Source organism: Magnolia sinica, chromosome 15 (assembly GCF_029962835.1).
Source record: "Magnolia sinica isolate HGM2019 chromosome 15, MsV1, whole genome shotgun sequence".
NCBI classification, from domain to species: domain Eukaryota; kingdom Viridiplantae; phylum Streptophyta; class Magnoliopsida; order Magnoliales; family Magnoliaceae; genus Magnolia; species Magnolia sinica.
This window is the reverse complement of record NC_080587.1, coordinates 31204755-31213922: the sequence shown is the minus strand read 5'-3', so window position 1 is coordinate 31213922 and position 9168 is coordinate 31204755. Positions and strand designations below refer to the sequence as shown.

The 9168-nt window shown below is 34.3% G+C and overlaps 2 long non-coding RNA genes across 4 annotated transcripts; one reads left to right on the top strand and one right to left on the bottom strand.

Annotated features, from left to right (window-relative positions):
- Window positions 1-5030: 5030 nt before the first annotated feature.
- Window positions 5031-8014, bottom strand: LOC131227947 (uncharacterized). 3 transcript variants are annotated; one of them, XR_009162643.1, is made up of 4 exons: window positions 6143-8014; window positions 5773-6066; window positions 5434-5694; window positions 5031-5340 (listed from the first exon to the last, which is right to left on the bottom strand). It is a non-coding gene; the product is annotated as an uncharacterized LOC131227947 (long non-coding RNA). The 3 variants fall into 3 exon arrangements; XR_009162644.1 differs by having other exon boundaries at window positions 5773-6360; window positions 6472-8014; XR_009162642.1 differs by having other exon boundaries at window positions 5773-8014.
- On the top strand, window positions 8014-8773 carry LOC131227949 (uncharacterized). Its single transcript, XR_009162645.1, has 2 exons — window positions 8014-8422; window positions 8521-8773. It is a non-coding gene; the product is annotated as an uncharacterized LOC131227949 (long non-coding RNA).
- The last annotated feature ends 395 nt before the right edge of the window (window positions 8774-9168 follow it).

Sequence of the window (9168 nt, the reverse complement as noted above, 5' to 3'; positions counted from 1 at the left end):
TAGGTTTAGGAAATCGGGTTCAGGTTCGGGTTCGAGATCGGGTTTAGGTTTGGGTTTTCAAGTTTAAGTTTACGTTTAGGTTAGGGAGTTGAGATTAGATTAGGTGTAGGTTTAGGTTTAGGGATTTGAGAATACATTTAGGTTTTAGGTTTAGGTTTAGGTTTTTAGGTTTAGGTTATAAGTGTAGGTTATAGGTTTAGGCTTAGGTTAGGTTATAGGTTAAGGTTTAGGGAATTGAGTTTAGGTTATAGGTTATAGGTTATATGTTATAGGTTAAGGTTTAGGTTATAGGTTAAGGTTTAGGTTTAGGTTATAGGTTTAGGTTTAGGTTATAGGTTTTAGGATTTGAGAATAGGTTTAGGTTATAAGTATAGGTTTAAGTTAACGTTTTAGGTTATAAGTTTATGTTAATGATGTAGGTTATTGGTTTAGGTTTAGGTTTAGGTTTAGGGATTTGAAAATACATTTAGGCTTCAGGTTTAGGTTTAGGTTTTAGGTTTATGTTTAGGTTGTAGGTTTAGGTTATAGGTTTAGGTTTAGGTTGTAGGTTATAGGTTTAGGTTTAGGTTAGGTTATAGGTTAAGGTTTAGGGAATTGAATTTAGGTTATAGGTTATAGGTTTAGGTTATAGGTTATATGTTATAAGTTAAGGTTTAGGTTATAGGTTAAGGTTTAGGTTTAGGTTATAGGTTTAGGTTTAGGTTATAGGTTTTGGGATTTGAGAATAGGTTTAGGTTATAAGTATAGGTTTCAGTTAACGTTTTAGGTTATAAGTTTATGTTAATGATGTAGGTTATAGATTTAGGTTTATGTTTAGGTTTAGGGATTTGAGAATACATTTAGGCTTTAGGTTTAGGTTTAGGTTTTAGGTTTATGTTTAGGTTGAGGTTTAGGTTATAGGTTTAGGTTTAGGTTGTAGGTTATAGTTTAGGTTTAGGTTAGGTTATAGGTTAAGGTTTAGGGAATTTAGTTTAGGTTATAGGTTATAGGTTATAGGTTTAGGTTATAGTTTATATGTTATAGGTTAAGGTTTAGGTTATAGGTTAAGGTTTAGGTTTAGGTTATAGGTTTAGGTTTAGGTTATAGGTTTTGGGATTTGAGAATAGGTTTAGGTTATAAGTATAGGTTTAAGTTAATGTTGTAGGTTATAAGTTTATGTTAATGATGTAGGTTATAGGTTTAGGTTTAGGTTTAGGTTTAGGGATTTGAGAATACATTTAGGCTTTAGGTTTAGGTTTAGGTTTTAGGTTTAGGTTTAGGTTGTGGGTTTTGGTTATAGGTTTAGGTTTAGGTTATAAGTATAGGTTATAGGTTTAGGTTTAGGTTATAGGTTAAGGTTTAGGGAATTGAGTTTAGGTTATAGGTTATAGGTTTAGGTTATAGGTTATACGTTATAGGTTAAGGTTTAGATTATAGGTCAAGGTTTAGGTTTAGGTTATAGGTTTTGGGATTTGAGAATATGTTTAGGTTATAAGTATATGTTTAGGTTAATGTTGTAGGTTATAGGTTTAGGTTTAGGGATTTGAGAATACGTTTAGGTTTTAGGTTTAGGTCTAGGTTTTACGTTTAGGTTAAGGTTACAGGCTTAGGTTATAGGTTTAGGTTTAGGTTAGGTTATAGGTTAAGGTTTAGGAAATTGAGAATAGGTTAAGGTTTAGGTTTAGGAAATCAGGTTCGGGTTCAGGTTCAAGTTTAGGTTTGGGTTTTCAAGTTTAGGTTTAGGTTAAGGAGTTGTGATTAGGATTAGGTGTAGGTTTAGGTTTAAGGATTTGAGAATACATTTAGGTTTTAGGTTTAGATTTTAGGTTTAGGTTAAGGTTATAGGTTTAGGTTATAAGTTTAGGTTTGGGTTTAGGTTTAGGTTTAGGTTATAGGTTGTAGCTTTAGGAAATTGAGAATAGGTTAAGGTTTAGGTTTAGGAAATCGGGTTCGAGTTCAGGATTGGGTTTAGGTTTGGGTTTAGGTTTTATGTTATAAGTTATAGGTTTAGGTTATAGGTTAAGGTTTAGGTTTAGGTTTAGGTTTTGGTTTTGGTTATAAGTTATAGGTTATAGGTTTAGGTTATAGGTTAAAGGTTTAGGTTTAGGTTATAGCTTTAGGGATTTAAGAATAGGTTTAGGTTATAGGTTTAGGTTTAGGTTTAGGTTATAGGTTTAGGGATTTGAGAATAGGTTTAGGTTAGGTTATAGGTTATAGGTTTACTTTAAGGTTATAGGTCAAGGTTAAGGTTATAGGTTTATGTTTAGGTTACGTTATAGGTTTAGGTTTAGGTTTAGGTTTAGGTTTAGGAATTTAGGTTCAGGTTCGGGTTCGGGTTATATGTTTGTGTTAAGGTCTAGGTTTAAGTTAAGTGTATTAAGTTTAGGTTATAGGTTTAGGTTTAGGTTTAGGTTTAGGTTTAGGTTCGGGTTTTCAAGTTTAGGTTTAGGTTTACGTTAGGGAGTTGAGATTAGGATTGGGTGTAGGTTTAGGTTTAGGGATTTGAGATTAGGATTAGGTGTAGGTTTAGGTTTAGGGATTTTAGAATACGTTTAGGTTTTAGGTTTAGGTTTAGGTTTTAGGTTATAGGTTATAGGTTTAGGTTATAGGTTTAGGTTAAGGTTTAGGTTTAGGTTTGGGTTTAGGTTATAGTTATAGGTTTAGGTTATAGGTTAAAGGTTTAGGTTTAGGTTATAGGTTTAGGGATTTGAGAATAGGTTTAAGTTATAGGTTTAGGTTTAGGTTTTGGTTTTGGTTTAGGAATTCTGGTTCGGGTTCAGGTTCGGGTTATATGTTTGGGTTTAGGTGTAGGTTTAAGTTAAGTGAAATAAGTTTAGGTTATAGGTTTAGGTTTAGGTTTAGGTTATAGGTTTAGGTTTAGGTTTTAGGTTATAGGTTCTAGGTTCGAGCTAATACATAAACATGGTATGTTCTAATGGCCAGGCCACTCCAATGTTGTCCATAAAAAATGGACAGCTTCATCATGGTTATAACAGCGGTTCCCACCTTCCAAGGACCCCCGCTCAACATCGGGATAACTCCGATGCACATCCGGGTCTGCTCCATCAATGTTTAATACATAAACATAGGCCTGTCCAAATGGCTAGGCCACCCATATTGCTATCCATAGGAAATGTATAGCTTCGTCATGGTTATAACAACGGTTCTCACCTTCCAGGGACCACCTCCGAATTAAATCATAAATTAGCTGCCCATCCAAGGTTGGATAGATTGTAATACTTAATACCGGCCTTCCATACTTAGTTCAAAAAAGGAAGAAAAAAGAAAAAGAAAAAGAAAAAGAAAGAAATTGCATGTAAAATTAATTCAAGAAGGGCCAGAGTAACTCACCTTTGTTTAATGCCAATAAAGATGCATCTAACATAATAGTAATTAGTTGTTGCAAACAATGTCCATGTGTTCTATAATTTACATGAATTTGCAACCTCATGTGTTCTATAGCATAAAACAATATTCATGAAGCATTTATAAAGTTATGGAAATTTATTTTCACAATATTGGCAACCTATTTTTACTAGCAAGTGTTTAGCCAAATCAACTTTTAGCCAAAGTCAACTCCATAACAGCTTCCATAATCCATTATAGACCTCTAAATCACTAGCCTCAATATCTATCTTATTCCTAACCTCATGTGTCAAGAACAACACACAACGCATTTGGTACAAGCAAGGTTCTCCAACAAAGCTGGCTTCTTAACACCTTCCACAAAATTATCTCATATTTATAATGTTGCATTTAGTGCAAGAATAAAATTCATATACAAGCTTCTCAACTTGGTGCAAGTCAACTCACCTTTGTTTAATGCCAATAAAGATGCATCTAACAAGGCCAAATATGCATGTTCAGATTTTCACCACAGATAGGATCGAATCCAATATTTCCCCACCAGAAACCTGAAAATCAGAAACTTTTGTCATGATTATAGAGATTTATCATCGTCATCTAAGCCTTGCTCAATTCTATTTATAAATTTTGCAAGTCTACTTATAATTATCATTGGCTCTTAATCTATTTATAATGAAAATCTTAAATATCACCTGATAATGCTCCTTTGATAAAGCTTGATTGGAACGAATAATTTGGTGAAGATCAATGTCCATGAGCTCATAAACAATGTACACATCATTAAATGTTTCCTTATAAGGAGGTGATATTATATCTTTGATAGCCACAACCTGTATGATAGAGAAAAATGCAACCGATATAATCTGTTACAATTCAAAAGAGAAAAAAGATTTGTGGTTGCATCGATATTCTAGTACATTACGAATGGCTGCCTACGTACCCAAAAAGTTAGATTGAGATCAAGTCACTACATAGTTCTTTTTAATTAATCAAGTTACTAAAGGTCATAAATTTCATATTTAATAAAGTATCATTGAATGTTGTCTCAAATTGTTTCTAGGTGGTGTATTTAAAAAAATTCAAATACACAATCAATGTGTATTCTTGTTACATCTCGTACTGTAACTAGAGACAACATTCTATCAATACTTCAGTTACATTTGAAATTGAAATCCTTTAGTGACTTGGTTAATAAAAAACAAATGACAACAAGCTATAATTAATAAAAAGGATGCTAAAGATTAAATAAATAAAAAAGGTAACTTGATCAAAAAAGGATTTCAGTGAATAATCAAGTTTTCGTCATACAAATTACCAAAGCATGTCCTAGAGTTTAAAAAGTTAAACAAAACTACTGAATATTCAAATTCTCATCAAGAATTTGGGCCAAACAACAATTTCACCTAATTGAATATCTTTAAATGTCCTGTCATCGTCAAACAACTCTGCTGTGCGAACGTTGATATGATCTATTACAACTCTGATGCATTCTGGAGGGATGCCTGTATTATCTGACACCATCCACCCACTAGCAATAGTTCGACCACAGATATCTCGCAATTGGCAAATTTGTTCCATTGATGGAGTTGTTGCAGAGTCTTCTCGAATACTTGAGGGCTCATCAGATCGACGATTTGTCTATAAATAAAATAATGGTATCATGTAAATAATAATGCTACTTTTATCTTTAAAAATAATAATTATATCATTTGATCACGGCAAATGCAGTACCTGAGATGCAACTGTATCAGGGGAGCGGTGAAGTAGTTGGCTTTGATGAGTAATTTGTTGCCTAAGTTTAGCAAATTGTTGCTCAACAATCATACGAAATTCTTGCATTTGAGTCATTGATGCTTCAAATTTAGCCTCAATGGACATACGTGCATTCCTCTCTGATCGAGCTTCTATGATGTAGGGGGTGGTAACCTTCATAGTAGTCTTAGAAATACCAAAACCCATCCCCCTAACCCGGCCTCTGCTATCACGACCCCAAACCTAAACAATAATTTTTAAGATTAGTGATGTGTGTATATTATTATTAAAAAAACTACGACAATGTATGTAAAGTGAGTAGAATTGATGGAAAACCTGTGAAACTGGGTCGTGGTCTAAATCCTTATGCTTACTGGAAGGATCACTGCCAGCTATCGATAATATTCTTTCTTGTTGGAAGATAATTGTTACAATAAATCCTTCATTGTACTTAAATAAAAAAATGATTAAAAACTGAAAAATTATTCTCACCGCTGTTTCAAGATGTGTTTGTGTTGGGTAAGACCCATCAGGTCTGCTATGAGTGGCAACAAACAAGTCGGTCCTGGTGATGATAGTATTTGGATTTTCTTTTCGCTGTAATTATATAAGCAAATTAGTTAACAAGAATTTATATTCATCAATTAAATTGTCAAAAAATGTAGTACAAATTACCATTTTCTCTAATGTCCTAGCAGCACCTCGTCTTCCAGTCGTGTGAGGGCATTTCACCTGTGCTCTGGAAGTCTTTCCCTTCTTACGAAGATTGATTAATAATTCTGTGGATTATAAATTAATGAAAATGTCCCAATCCTCTTGCTTTACACCAATGGGACAATTTCTTCTTCTTTCTACATCATTATCAAATTTATCATATTCCTTTCGCAGATTGTATTTCCATACCTTCCAAGCTTTGCTTACTTTTGAAAATGCATATTCTTTTAACTCATCATCGATGTCGTACGTGGCCTATTTCATTAAATTAATAATCAAACAATCTTATTGAGTAAGAATTAGAAATAAAATCAAGAACAAACATGCTCACCAAAACCATAGACCAGATATTATCTTTAATTGCACCAGGCACTTTGCGCCAATCAGCAAATGAAATTGGACAATGTGTCCTGCCAAGTTGCCCTAAAAATGTGTTGAAAGGCGCTGATGTTTCTCCGACTGGTTGTTTATATTCATTTAATTCAAGTCTCTTCCTTGTATTGCTTCCTTGGGCTGAAGCTGATGAACCACCAAAATCTGACATAATTCCTGCAATTTTATAAAACAAAACAATATCTCATTATTATGTAATTGGCATTCTATTAATATTTTGATAGCTAAAAAATTGTAACAATCATTACTAAATAGAATTCAACTCACTTTCAAACTGATTTGAATCTTATTAGTTTCTTTTCCGTTTCCTATGACGTGAGGTACTCGGCTCACTCTCTACCCATGATTTTTCCTGTACATCTTCATCTTCTTCATTTAAATCATCGATTAATGAAAGTGCTGAAGAACCTACATTCCTTCTGGCCTCAAACTCAAGTGGATCTTCAAATGCATATGCATCTTTCGTCAATCTCTTAGGAGCATCCAGTACAACATGCCAGTCATCTCTAGTTGGATCCTTACAGTAGAAGACCTGAGCTGCCTGAGATGCAAGAATAAACGGCTCATCGTCTTCCTTTAAGTTCCGTCTAAACCTTCCTAGATTGACAAATATCAAATTTGTTTCGGGATCTATGAAACATCCATTCAATTTATCTTCAATATGCACCCAATCACAGTAGAAGAGTGCTACTCTGAAGTCGAAGTAGTTCAATTCGAGAATTTGTCTAATGATGCCATAATAAGTGACTTCTTCTTCTATAGGATTCCTATCCCTGGCACTTGCCCTGAAGCTAGTTAGCGCTTTCATTGAGACTCCACTGTTCTGTGTTGTTCTGTTCATTTCAGAATCCGTAGTGTTAAAAACATATCCATTTACTGAGTAAGTATTATATGATATGCATTTGAAGTTAGGACCATCGGCAATTCTCTTAAATTGAGACATTTCTTGATTATTTAGTTGATGTCTTAACCAAGGAATGTATTCCATTGGTTTTCCTGCTGACAGATTACCCTTTCGATTTTGTCCCGTACGTGTTTGGCCCTGGATGTATGTTTGGTACTTCCTACAAATTTCAAATCATAGCAATTAATTATATATATAACAATGTTTATTACCATAAGCCATTTAAAAATATAAAAAAGAATAATATACTTCATTAACTTACTCCTCCCATTGATGATTTTCAACGTGATGTTGCAAAACCCATCTGCGTGCTTGTTGGTATTGCACTGTAGTAAGATCATAAACTTTTCCTTTCTTATCATTCTGGGAATCACCAGCATTTTCATCATCATTGAATATTTTTAGTCCTTGCTTATGACCTCCTATTGTATTATTAGGATAGTATTCCATGCAGTACATCATAGATTCCTCTATAATGTAGCGTTCCGCAATACAGCCCTCTGGGTAAGCTTGATTCATCACATACTTCTTGTATGTTCTCATCATCCTGTTAAATATTAAAATCAGGTATTGATGAAAAAATATAAGCTATTTTGAAAAAGTTAATAAATTAAAATAGTTAAAGTTACCTCTCAAAAGGATACATCCATCGATATCTGACAGGTCCGCAAACTTGTGCCTCCTCCGCCAAGTGCACAACAAGGTGTGTCATAGAAACGAAAAATGATGGTGGAAAATACTTTTCGAAAACACATAATGTTTCCACTATTTTATTTTTCATTTCTTGAAGCTCCATACGATGAATTTCTTTAGAACATATGACGTTAAAGAATCTTGACAATTGTATAATGGCGGCGCGCAATGACTTTTCTTTCTTGAATGAATGCATCAATAATACGGGTAGTAACTGCTGCATTAGAATGTGATAATCATGTGACTTAAGGCCCTTGAGTTGATAGTCATCCATACTGATATGATGTTTCCAGTTTGCACTATACCCTCTCGGAACTTTCAAATCACTCAAGGTTCGACAAATGAGTTCTCTTTCAGATCTGGATAATGTGAAAGGAGCTTTAGGCAATAACAACTTACCATTTTTTCCTCTGGCCAATATTTTGATCTTATCTTCATAGCCATAAGATCCTGACGGGCTTGTAAACCATCCTTAGACTTGTCCTTCATGTCCATGATTGTTGCAATAAGGTTCTCAGTAACATTTTTCTCAACATGCATCACATCCAAATTATGACGAATGGGCATATGCTCCCAATACGGCAATGTAAAGAAGATTGATCTCTTCGACCAAGCAGTAAGGTTAGACTCCTCATCCGTGGTCTTCTTCCTCTTATTTCCTATATGCTTTCCGAACTTGGTTTGTATATTATTCATTTTAACCAATACCTGTTCTCCAGACAAACGCTTTGGAGCCTGCCGATTTTCATCATTCCCATTGAATCGAGATCTTTGGCTCCTAAAGATATGAGCTCTTGGGAGGAATCTTCTGTGCCCCATATAAGCAAACTTCTTTCCATGTTTTAGCCAAACAGAGTCAGTCTCCTCACTACAAACAGGACATGCATACTTTCCTCCTGTCCTACACCCAGAAAGATGTCCATAGGCTGGAAAATCATGTATTGCCCATAATAAAATCGCCTTCATTGTAAACCTATTCTTCCCGAACGAGTCATATGTTATAGACCCTTTCCACAATTCATTTAATTCTTCAATTAATGGTTGTAAATATACGTCGATGTCATGCCCTGGACCATTTTTTTCGGGAATTAAAAGTGTTAACATAATAAATTCCTTCTGCATGCATAAATGAGGTGGAAGATTGTATGGAACAATTATAACAGGCCAACAACTATATGAGATGCTCATATGCCCAAAGGGGTTGAATCCGTCTGTTATAAGTTCCAACCGAACGTTATGTGGATCTGCAGCAAAATCACTAAATTTTCTATCTACAAACTTTCACATAGAAGAATCCACAGGATGATGCATGTACGAGTCATTTTTAGCCCCCTTTGAATGCCACAACATATTCTCTGCAATCCATG